The sequence below is a fragment of the Phyllobates terribilis genome, unplaced genomic scaffold (assembly GCF_046119375.1).
Source record: "Phyllobates terribilis strain yellow unplaced genomic scaffold, ASM4611937v1 Scaffold_1__5_contigs__length_1240528914, whole genome shotgun sequence".
NCBI lineage: Eukaryota > Metazoa > Chordata > Amphibia > Anura > Dendrobatidae > Phyllobates > Phyllobates terribilis.
This window is the reverse complement of record NW_027362761.1, coordinates 1,222,909,059-1,222,921,488: the sequence shown is the minus strand read 5'-3', so window position 1 is coordinate 1,222,921,488 and position 12,430 is coordinate 1,222,909,059.

Below are 12,430 nucleotides of genomic sequence, written 5' to 3'. Positions count from 1 at the left end.
TGTAGAGGTCGGAGAGTCTCCTAAAAACAATGTTCCTATTAGTAGGAAGTGGATCTCCCATAGTGTTTGCCCTTACAGTGAATGCAAAAGCTGCCAAAAATTTGAAGGCCCCCCAATGCACCTTGGAAGAATCGTAGAGGTCGGAGAGCCTCCTAAAATCAATGTTCCCATTATTAGGAAGTGGGTCTCCCATAGTGTTTGCTCTTACAGTGAATGCAAAAGCTACCAAAAAATTGAAGGCCCTCCAAAGCCCCTTGGAAGAGACATAGAGGTCGGAGAGCCTCCTAAAATCAATGTTCCCATTATTAGGAAGTGGGTCTCCCATAGTGTTTGCCCTTGCAGTGAATGCAAAAGCAGCCAAACATTTGGAGGCCCTCCAATGCCCCTTGGAAGAGACATAGAGGTCGGAGAGCCTCCTAAAAACAATGTTCCCATTATTAGGAAGTGGGTCTCCCATAGTGTTTGCCTATGCAGTGAAGCAACGGCTGCCAAAAATTTGGAGGAACTCTAATGCCCCTTTCAAGAGATGTAGAGGTCAGAGAGCCTCCTAAAAAAATGTTTCCATTATTAGGAAGTGGGTCTCCCATAGTGTTTGACTATGCAGTGAATACAAAAGCTGCCAAAAATTTGGAGGCACTCCAATGCCCCTTGGAAGAGACGTAGAGAGCCTCATGAAAAAAATGTTTCCATTTTTAGGAAGTGGGTCTCCCATAGTGTTTGCCTATGTAGTGAAGCAATGGCTGCCAAAAATTTGGAGGAACTCTAATGCCCCTTTCAAGAGACGTAGAGGTCAGAGAGCCTCCTAAAAAAATGTTTCCATTATTAGGAAGTGGGTCTCCCATAGTGTTTGACTATGCAGTGAATACAAAAGCTTCCAAAAATTTGGAGGCACTTCTATGCCCCTTGGAAGAGACGTAGAGAGCCTCATGAAATTTTTTTTACATTATTAGGAAGTGGGTCTCCCATAGTGTTTGCCTTTGCAGTGAATATAAAAGCTGCCAAATATTTGGAGGAGCTCCATGCCCCTTGCAAGACACGTGATAGGGTAGATACGGTGGTGAATAATATGGTGATGCAGGATGAGGAGAAGGCAGAGGACAAGAGCAAATAGACAAAATCAGGAAGCGTGAAGAGGTGTGAAGAGATGCATGGGAATAGACCTCCCAAAAAAAGACACTGGATTTGAGTTTATGTTACACTGCTAGCAATCAGTGGTGTTGAGAAGTCTGGCCCAATCCAGCCCTTGTTCATTTTTATAAAAGTCAGCCTGTCAGTATTTTCAGTTGACAGGTGGATGAGCTTATCAGTTATAATTCCACCAGCAGCACTAAAACCCCCCTCTAACAAAATTCTAGCAGCAGGGTAGGCCAGGACCTCCAAGGTGTAGAGAGCCAGTTCATGCCATGTGTCCAGCTTGGATACCCAATAATTATAAGGCACAGAGGAATCACAGAAGACATTGGTAGGGTCGGCAAGCTAACCCCTCACCATCTTCCCAATCTTTGCACTCTTTGTGAGAGTACTCCGCGCCTCTGGGCCTGTAAGATGGGAGGGTCTGAGAAAACTCTCCAAGTACTTTGACAGCGTTCCCCTGCATCTGTTGGCTTGGAGTTGTGTCTCTCTTGCTGGTACTCATTGGTTGTCCAATGAACTGTGACCTGTGCCACCAGCGTTTTCAGATGGGAAGTTTTATAATAATAAGGGCCTTCTGGTACTTCTAGTACTGCCCCATTTTAGTAGACCTCTCCGCCTCGGGAATAAGAGATAGAAAGTTCTCCTTGTAGCATGGGTCTAGTAGTGTAACTAATCAGTAATGACTGTCACTCAAAATTTGGAGAACGTGAAGTTCACGGGGAAGGCAGCATAACATAAATGCAGCCATGACTGCTAACAGGCAAGACTTCCGTATCCTTACCAAGAGGATGACTGACCATGCTCTCCTCCTCCTCCTCCCTGTCCTCATGCCATCCACGCTGAACAGATGGTATGACAGTGTAATGGGGAAGACCAGGGTGTAATTACTTTCAGAGCAAGGGATCCGGACTGCCGGGGCCGTGCCTCTGGTTGCAGGGGGAAGACAGACTGCGAGCACAGGAGGCAGATGACTGGGAAGCTGGGGGCATGTCCAGAGTGAGAGCTCAGAGGTCAGGTGACTGAGAGACTGGTGACGTGGGTAGAGAGAGGAAGAGACGAGGAAATTTATGCGGGAAAGTGGAGCTGGGTCCTGCTCAGCAGAGCAGTGTGAGAGGGTCCAGGCTCCTGGCTCCAGGACTGGAAGCAAGAGCCGAGTGCAGTGGACCGGAGGAGTCAAGCCGACTAGAGGGAGAAGAGACGCAGGGTCTGTGGAGCCAAGCACTAGTGTTGAGCCACCCCCGTAGTGTTCGAGTTCGGTTCGGTTCGTCGAACACCCGTGTGTTCGCCGAACTGTTCGTCGAACTGTTCGTCGAACACCTTCGAACACCGTTAAAACCAACCAATGGCAGGCAAACAAAAACACATAGAAACACATAGAAAACACCTTCAAAGGTGTCCAAAAGCTGACAAACTGCTCAGAAGACACAACTAACACATGGAAAAGTGACAAGTACATATAGTCATGCGAAAAGAAAAGAGGTGGAGGAGTAAAAGGAGGGGGAGACACAGATATAGGCATATCATGCACTTCTAAAATCCAAAAAGTGAGAAGCCGACACGGCCAGTCCGTTCCTGCCCGTGCCACCTCTGTGTCGCCGGGTTTGTGCCAGAGCCGCGGTGGACCCTGACGGCTAGCCCCCCTATCCCAATACTGGTGCCTGTCCGCCGGTGGGTCGAGGCCCCCCACGGAGGGGGGGGGAGTAACATCTGCAGAAGAAAGACCATCTTCCAGCCAAACTAAGATGTCGACTTCTTTTCGTGGACAATGTGATACGATCCCATTCTTACGAACACGCCCATCGCTACAAATTCTAGATGAGGCACAAAAACAGCAGGTGCTTCAACGGATATCAAGTGCTCCTTCAAGTGGGCTCTCCATCACCTCAATTGCAACATCACAAATACTCCAGTCCTCAGAGGTGTCACCCCAATCGCACTTGCTTCCTCACAGCTCCCAAGTCTCCAGCTGCCCGTCTGAGTATGGGGTAACACAGATGGTTGAGTCTGCACAGCTGTTTACTCATACTATAGCCTGGGAAACGGAGGTCTGCTCCAGAGCTTCTGTCAATCCAGATGAGGAAATGATCTGATCTGATGCCCAGAATCTTTATAAGTCGGATCCAGGACCAGACGCAGAAGGTTCTGAGCATAATGTAGACCCTTGTTCCCAAACTGTAACTCCTGTTGGTGGAGACAATGATGAAGATGATGATGAGACTCAAATACCTGATTGGAGTGACAACTTGACTTTTCGGTCAGGGCAGGAAGAGGTTGGCTCTGAGGACGACGGGTGTGATAACACACAGGGTGATGATGACGAGGTTGGAGATCCCACTTACTGTCAACCCACAGTCAGCCAGTCGATGAGGTCAGCAGAGGAGGTGGAGGAGGATGTGACTAGCCCTGGGGATGGGGATGACTCGGTACCCGGGCATTTGCCTGGCCTTGGGGATGTCGCGGTGGTCGGCTCCCTGGCCCGTACCCTGGGGTCTCTCTTTAAAAGGGTGGATAATTGTTAATTTTATAAGAGTTCATGATGCCACCTGTGGTATCTGGTGACAAGCACCAGCGCTGCAGCAGTCCACTGAGGCCAGTGATAAGGCAGCTCGATGGTATAGCTCCCCACAGGTGGAGCTAGGTCTCAGGGCAGCGTATGCAGGGGGAATGCAGGACAGGCGAGACCCAGCTGGGTCAGAGCAAGAACGGGAACGGACACGGTAGTCACTTCAGTACCTTTTACTGGTGGAAATTCAGGCACATCTCGGAGCACTGTAGGGTGAAGGGTGCATATCAGGATCCTCCCCAATGAGCGGGTGTAGGGCCTCCTGTTTCTTGCCTCTGCGTAGTAAGTTTCTGACCTGCCTGGAGCTAGGCCTAACTTTGTCTCTGTCCTGCGCTGGATGACCTTGTGGTAGGGCCTTCTCTTGGAGTTCACGCTCCCAGTATGCGGGGCCTAAGCATCTCCTGGCTCTGTTACATATCAGCTCCTTAGCGATCCTGGGACTTGTAGTTCTCCAGGGATTCCGGTTATGCCTTACTGGGTCATAGAGATACCGGTAAGCTCGGATCCTGTGTCCGGTAAATGCTTCGGGGTGAGCTGGTTAAGCTCCTCTGCCCCTTATGTACTAACTCACCACTCGCCTTCGGCCTACTCGGGCCCTCACTAGGCTATACACACTAACGGCAGCTTGCCGCGCTTCACTGATCTTACGGCACCGGCACACCTTAAGCTCTATCTGGGCTCCCTGAATCTAGCAAGCAGGAGCCTCGTGCTCCACTGCTGAACTATTAACTGTGTTCTCTAGACTAGACTGAGCTCCACTGCAGACTGACCTCTCTTAGGCTTCTCTACTGCAGGAACTCTTCAGGGGAACTGAACTGCCTAGCTCCACCTTCCCTATTTATATCCCTAACGGGCTCCCTCTGCTGGTCTGAGGTGGAAGGTGGAGATGTGTGAATGTTTATGGGGGCCTCTTGTGGAGGATTCCATCAACGCACTCTTCTAGGATCTGTGATACCAAGCGCAGCGGGGCATCACATATGCTATTGACGACGAGGTTAGGTTGCGCCTTCCTGAACAGAGACGGAGTACTGGAAGCACATCAACAACATCATCCTCAACCACAACTCTGCCTCTGACCACAAGTCGTGGTGGCTCTTCAGGTCACATGGGCTCTAAGCCTTGCATAGCCTGGGCATTTATTCAGATCGATAAGGATTCCCCCAACTCGTGTTATCTGTAATATTTGTCAGCAAAAGCTAAGTAGAGGCCAAAAAATCCATAGTTTGAATACTTCATGCATGTACCGTCACATGGATATGAAGCATAAGTTGCAGTGGGAAGCTCACTGTGCTACAATGCGGCCTAGCTGGCTGGGCCAACCACCGTCTGCCCCATCTTGTGCATCCACAGCCTCTTCATCCTCTGTGACTGGGGGGACAGCAGTCACACATGTTTTTGGACGCAGACCTGCCACCTCTTTACCCGCAACAGCCAGTGTGATTGGCTGGTCGTCAGTTCATTGGGAAGTGGAAACACCTGCTAGTGTTGAGCGCTCTCCGACATCGAGAGCACCACCTTTGGATCAAGGCAACCTAACATGTCCGCCTGCATCTTCCTCACAGACCGGCAGTTTGCCGGGGACACCCTACTCAACACCGTCTAAGCACAACTGCCAGCCCTCGGTCCCTCAGATGTGGAAAAGTAAAAGACCATTTCCTCCTAGCCATGAGAAAGCTAAGAGGTTGAATTTCACCATCTGCAAGCTGTTGGCTACAGAAATGCTGCCTTTCCACCTGGAGGACACAGAGGATTTTCAAGACCTTATGTCCGTCACAGTGCCCCAGTACCAGATGCCCAGTCGGCACTACTTCTCAAAGAAAGGTGTGCCTGCGCTCCACTAGCATGTCGCACACAACATCACCGCTTCTTTGAGAAACTCTGTGTGTGACAGGGTGCACTTCACCACAGACACTTGGACGAGAAGGCATGGACAGGGGCGTTACATGTCGCTGACTGGGCACTGGGTAACTATGGTGACAGCAGGACAAGGGGCTGCTGTCCAAGTCTTACCGTCCCCACGAGTTGTGCGTCAATCCTCTTTATCTCGAAGTTCCTCCACTGCTTCTGCCTCCTCAACCTCCTCTCGGTCCTCCACCTGCACCCAAAGCCTGTCTGGTAATGCCACCTGCTTTCTAACTGCGCAGAAGGAATCCTGCACACCTCCTTACTATGCTGGCAGCAGGGCTCAACGGCATCAGTGTTTACTTTGAAATGTCTGGGAAATGTGAGTCACACAGCTGAGGAGTTGTGGTCAGCTCTGGAGACCCAGTTTCATGAAAGGTTGTCTCCACTGGACCTGCAACCAGGGAAGGCCATGTGCGACAATGCTGCAAACCTGGGTGCGGCACTTCGCCGGGGCAATGTCACACACGTGCCTTGTATGGCTCACGTGTTGAACCTGGTTGTCCAGCAATTTTTAGCCCACTATCCCAGACTAGATGGCCTTCTGCAGAGGGCTCGGTCGCTGTGTGCTCACTTCCGCCGTTCGCATCCCGCAGTTCAACGACTTACATCTCTACAGAAGTCGTTGGGCCTGCCAGTTCACCGGCTGAATTGCGATGTGCCGACACGGTGGAATTCAACTCTGCACATGTTGCAGCGACTGTGGCAGCACCGACAAGCCCTGGTGCAATACGTTCTGATGTATAGCCTGGGCCAACGAGATCCAGAGGTGGGGCAAATCACGCTTCAGGAGTGGTCTCAGATCAGGGATCTATGAAGTTGACGCGCCCCCTGGGCCATGGGGTACCCTGAAACGGGCCGGTAGACGCTGGGGGTTGTAGTCACTGTGGCGGTGACCCAGTCCGTGACCCAGGGCGGTCAATCCAAGGGTAATTTGTATATATGGATTTTATAATGTCTGACTACGCCACCTGTGGAGTGCGGCCAAAGGGGCCGCCGCTGCGGAACAGTCCTCTGAAGCTGGTGGTTTTGCAGCAACGGTATTATTACTCACCACAGGAAGAGTGTAGCTTCAGGGCAGTGTGGGTGGATGATGGTGGTTGTAGTGCAGGGAGTCAGTAATGAACACAGAGTCCGTGTGATGCCGTCTCAAGATATTACTCACAGTTGTTGTAGTCCAGATTACAGGTACCAGAGCAATCTCCCCCGTCGTGCTGTGCATACTCAGTGAGGGGCTCAGTCCACCCCCAGATAGCTCCGGAGTACTTAGCAGGACCCCCTTCTGTGTGTCCTTTCTCTGGCCTTCTCCCTGCACCTCACACCCAGTGACACTTCTATCCGGTATCCTCGGGCCTTTGCGGGTGACGTGTGTTCCGTCCCCTGGGTCGTATGTGGCTACCTTCTTAGTGAGACTGGTGTGGACTTTGGCCTGCAGTACATGAAATGCAGCAGCCTCCGGTTTCTAGTTGAGCCTTGCTGTTTCTCCGCTAGTTGAGGGACCGGTTCCCCTTATCTGGCCTGACCCCTCTACCTCCTGGTAGCAGCGGGAGTACGGGTGGCCTTCTGCACGGCCCGTAGCCGTAGGGTCCCTTCGGTTCCTGGAGCCTTCCAGCTCCCACTCCTCTCTTCTCTCCTTCAGTCCTGGGCCTCCCAGGCTAGGCCCGCCTCCGGAGCAGAGCTCATGCCTAGTCTCTGCTCCTGTCACTTTTCCTCCTCTGTCTGGCTTGCTCTTTCTAAGATGGCTTCCTATTTATACTCTCCTTGTCATGTGCTCCCCTAAGCTGCTCCCCTATACACCCACTACATAGGACCCTCAAACCAGCTAGGGACCTGGGACTGTGCTCTCCCTTAGGAGCAATCTTGCCCTACCCCCACTGCGGGTATGTGTTGGATGCAGGAGTTAGGGTCCCGAGCCATACGCCTTCCTTACCTGAGGGTGAGATACCACACCTCTGGGTGAGATGCAGTAACTCTGTGGCGACTGAACCCTCAGGGGCGCCACACACCCTTCTGCACAGTTTTGAAATGGCGACGAAGATGTTTAGTGCTGACGACGATGCCATTATCAGCATGACTATTCCGGTGATTTACATGCTGGAACACACATTAAACAGAATTCAGAGTCAGGTGGTGGGACAAGAGGAGGTGGAGGAAGTAGAGGAGGAGTCGTATGCGGAAGGGATAACATCTCCAAGGTCCAGACGGTTGGCAGCACCAAGGCGGCAGGCATGGGAGGGTGGGGGAGAGGGATTAACCAGGGCGCATGGTAGCAGCCAAACTGTTGAGGAAGGTGCAGGAGCCGAGGAAGAAGTGGAGGACGAACTGGCGATGGGCATGGAAGACTCATCAGATGAGGGAGACCTTGATCACATTTCTGTTGTGCGAGGTTGGAGGGAGAGGGCAGAGGAAGGAAGCATGATTCTTACCTCGCTACCAACACAACAAGGACTTGGTCCTTCTGGATGCGCAAGACACATGAGTGCCTTCTTGCTGCACTACCTGCAACATGACCCCCGGATTGTCAGAATTCGAAGTAATCCCGACTACTGGGTTGCCACACTCCCCGGTACAAAAGTATATTTGCCGAAATAATTCCTGCCATAAAAAGGTATTGACGAATGCAGGAGTATCTGCAGACGCTGTTGCAGAATCTTACATGTGCTTTTCCACAAAACACCAGTGGTGCACGTAGTGAATCTCACAGTTCTAACTTGCCAACGGTGGGACTGTCGAGTCTTCATCACTCAAACAGTAACAGTAACACAGTATCTGCTGGTAACAGCAATTTTGTGGAATCATTTCACCACTTTTTTAGACCATCCTTTGCAAGGCCACAGGAGACAAGAAGTCTGACACATAGTCAATGCCTAGAGAGGATGGTACAGGAGAATCTCCAAGTGAACATCGAGGCCATGACTGTGTCACTGGACCCTTGTTCATTTTCATATTCCAATCTGGAAAAATCGCCGGAGCTCGCCACTCAAGCCTTGGAGATCTTGTCATGCCATGCAGCCAGCGTTCTCTCTGAACGTGTGTTCAGCGCTGCTGGTGGTGTGCTGACAGATAAGCGCACGTGGCTGTCCACTGAGAATGTAGACAGACTCACGTTCATAAAGATGAACAAATCATGGATTCGCAAGGACATTTCTACCCCTGTGTCATCCTTGGGAGACTAAAAGCTTGGGGATTTGGTAAAATCACCTCACCAACCGTTTTAAGCAACAGTGGGGCAATTGATGCCACTTAACCCTAGAACGCATGACCATAAAAATCTACACTTTCACATACCTGGGGCCCTTTAGGCCCGTGTACAAATAACATGGAATAACTCAAACTCAAATGACAAACAACTATATACATGAAGAATACCTAGAGTTTCAAAATTCTAACTAAAGTAATCTTGCAGAAAATAGAAAACAATTAACTGGGCGGGCCTGCAAGGCAGCAGGTATGCGTTCTAGGGTTAAGTGGTGTCTGTGCCACAATTTTGGGAGTCCCCTTGCTGTGTCTTACGTGACGTTGGCATCGTCAATTCCAGGTGGGTTGGGTCGCACCCCCCCCCCTTTTAACTGTAAGAAACTACATACACTATGGCTTGGGGTAACACAGATGGTTGAGTCTGAAGAGCTGTTTACTCAGAGGTCTGCTCCAAATCTTCAGTGTCTGCTAGTCAGCGTGGAATTTTTAACTGCATCTAGCCTAGGCAATACTTTGGGCGTAGTAGCCCAGCTGCGAAGCAAGCTGCACCGCCTGTGTATCTAATAAGAATTTTTAAATGAATCTAGCCTAGGCAGACTGTGGGGACCCCCAACCAAACCCAGATGCTCAGCCCCCCTACCGCCCTCCTTTCATGGACAATACAATAATGTAACTCTTCCAACTGGATGGGTGAGGATCGGTCACAGCTTTATTAACTCTTTATACTCATTCCATTAGAAAGGCATTTTATTTCTAAAATAATTCAGCTTGTTGCAGCATGCCCTGGGTCCCCACTCCGGCAAGTTGGCCAATAAGTGTAACTCTCCAACATGTCCTTTCTATTTCCAGGCCACGGAGGATCCAGCGTACTCGTATGCAGGACTCTGACCCCCACCCATCACTCTTAACGCTTGTTCCACTCCGTCCTGGAGTCCTGACAGGAATATGTCCAGTCCAATATCTATTAAGTGAACACCATCGGGCCGTATGAGGCCTGCTTTATCTCCTTCCAGTTGTCGGTGTCGTATCACTACACCGCCTCTGTCTCTTCTAAATTTTGCCATCCGAATATTTATTACCCGCCTTGTCCATTCGATGGCCGTGATGTCTCGCGCACCTTGCCATACCGCTATCGGCACAATCTCTGACCATACTATAGCTAATTTTGTGAAAAATTCTCTGAAGCGCTCAGTGTCTAGTTTCATTATTGCCATTAGTTATGCGCTCTTGTGATGACCTAGGTTGTTTCCCCCGGCCTGTATAACTAAGATGACCGGACCTCTTGCCTCTCTCCCTACCTTGATTACCTCCATTAGTACCTGTGGCCATAGCAGGCCTCTAATACCTCTCCAGTTGAAATATGTGTTATGAAACTCTAATTTCCTCCCGCCTGGGCGGACTTTCGCCCTTTTTTGTGCCCAATATATATACGAGTGGCCTATCACTCACACTGTTGGCTTAGCGTCACCTGTAAAAGAAACAAACCACGTTAGGATAACAAGTTCGGTCTTATGTATCTCGCCAAACACGTGGATCGCCATCTCCCTATCCTCTGAACTTCCGTTTCTGACAGTCCTGCTCTTGCTGCTTCCGTGGCCGCACCTATGCGGAATGAGTGTGTCCCGTAATCTTTGGGGTGGTTCCCTGCCGATGTTATGCATTTATTAAATATAGCTTGGAACAGGTATCTTGATAATGGCGTTCCATCAATGTGTGATAGGAAGAAATTACTTTGTGATCTGATGGTTAGATATGTTTTTACTATTGTTACCCGACTCAGTGTACCGTTTGTGGGTTGTAGAAGTACCCAAGTACACCTGCCCGCTGGAACCGTTTTCGATTGGTGTATGCGTAGACGTATTGCATTATTGGCTATGACTACGTCCTGGTGTAATAAGCCTCCACTGGTGGTAATTTTGGATTGAGGGACTAATTCGCTTATACATAGCGCCCCGAAGAAGGCGATCACAAATGCAGTAGACATTAGTGTTGCTTCAAATTGTGAGTGTCATGTTAATGGTGTTAGGGATAAGATGTGAGAAATCAGTTTTAGTGACATGGGGCGAGACGTCTACATTGCTGACTTGGCTGACCCCTTTTCCACCCTTTTATGGATTGTCTGATGATGAATTTTTGTCACATCTCCCCAATTCAGTAGTTGGAAGTGAAATGCTACTCCGGTCAGACACCGCTGCGCTGACGCCCCTGATATGCCCCTCATCATTAGCTGGTGGAGAAATTCTATGGTGACTTGTGATCTGGCTTGTTCACATTGGTCAACCCGTCTGCCTGCTACTAGTCGTGTCCACTCTTCCCATGCCTTACCGTATGCTTGCCATGTTGACGGGGCAACTGACGCTCTGATTAATGGCATCAACTATTCGCCACTAGATCCCATAGGGAGGGTGGGCAACTGTTGCCCGATGGGTGGGCGTTGTGGAAGAGCTCTGTGAAAATATGCCAATTGAATTGTTATAAAGCGCTAGCAGCAGCTTTATACCCCTCAGCATAGTGGCTAGCGCGGACCCATACATTGTGTTTTAGGCACAGGAATGCTAGCCTGCGTAGTAGGCCTCGCACTGGGAAAGACGATGATGCCATCTTATTAATGCAGTGCGCTAGGCTGGTGTTTTGTGTTATGAAGCGTATATTTTTGTTAGCCAGGCGCGCGCCCCATATTTCTATTGCTACCACAATTGGGAAAAATTATTTTCAGGGCTAGATGCAGCTAAAAATTATTATTAATTTCAAAGCTGGTGGAGCTTGGTATAGATGGCCTAATACAATGAGTCCCACACACTGCTAGAAGCCCAAATTTTTTTTCAGAGGTAGATGCAGAAAAAAAATATATTCAATTTGCAACCTGATGGAGGTCAGTATAGATGGACTAATAGAACAAGTCCCACACACAGCTAGAAGCCCAAATATTTTTTCAGAGGTAGATGCAGAAAAAAATTGTATTCAGTTTGCAACCTGATGGAGGTCAGTATAGATGGACTAATAGAACAAGTCCTACACACAGCTAGAAGCCCAAATATTTTTTCAGAGGTAGATGCAGAAAAAAATTATATTCAGTTTGCAACCTGATGGAGGTCAGTATAGATGGACTAATAGAACAAGTCCCACACACAGCTAGGAGCCCAAATATTTTTTCAGAGGTAGATGCAGAAAAAAAATATATTCAGTTTGCAACCTGATGGAGGTCAGTATAGATGGACTAATAGAGAAAGTCCCACACACTGCTAGAAGGCCAAATATTTTTTCAGAGCTAGATGCAGACAAAAAATTATTTTTAATTTGAAACCTGATGGAGGTCAGTATAGATGGACTAATAGAGAAAGTCCCACACACTGCTAGAAGGCCAAATATTTTTTCAGAGCTACATGCAGACAAAAAACTATTTTTAATTTGCAACCTGATGGAGGTCAGTATAGATGGACTAATAGAGAAAGTCCCACACACTGCTAGAAGGCCAAATATTTTTTCAGAGCTACATGCAGACAAAAAATTATTTTTAATTTGCAACCTGATGGAGGTCAGTATCGATGGACTAATAGAGAAAGTCCCACACACAGCTAGAAGGCCAAATATTTTTTCAGAGCTAGATGCAGAAAAAAATTATATTCAGTTTGC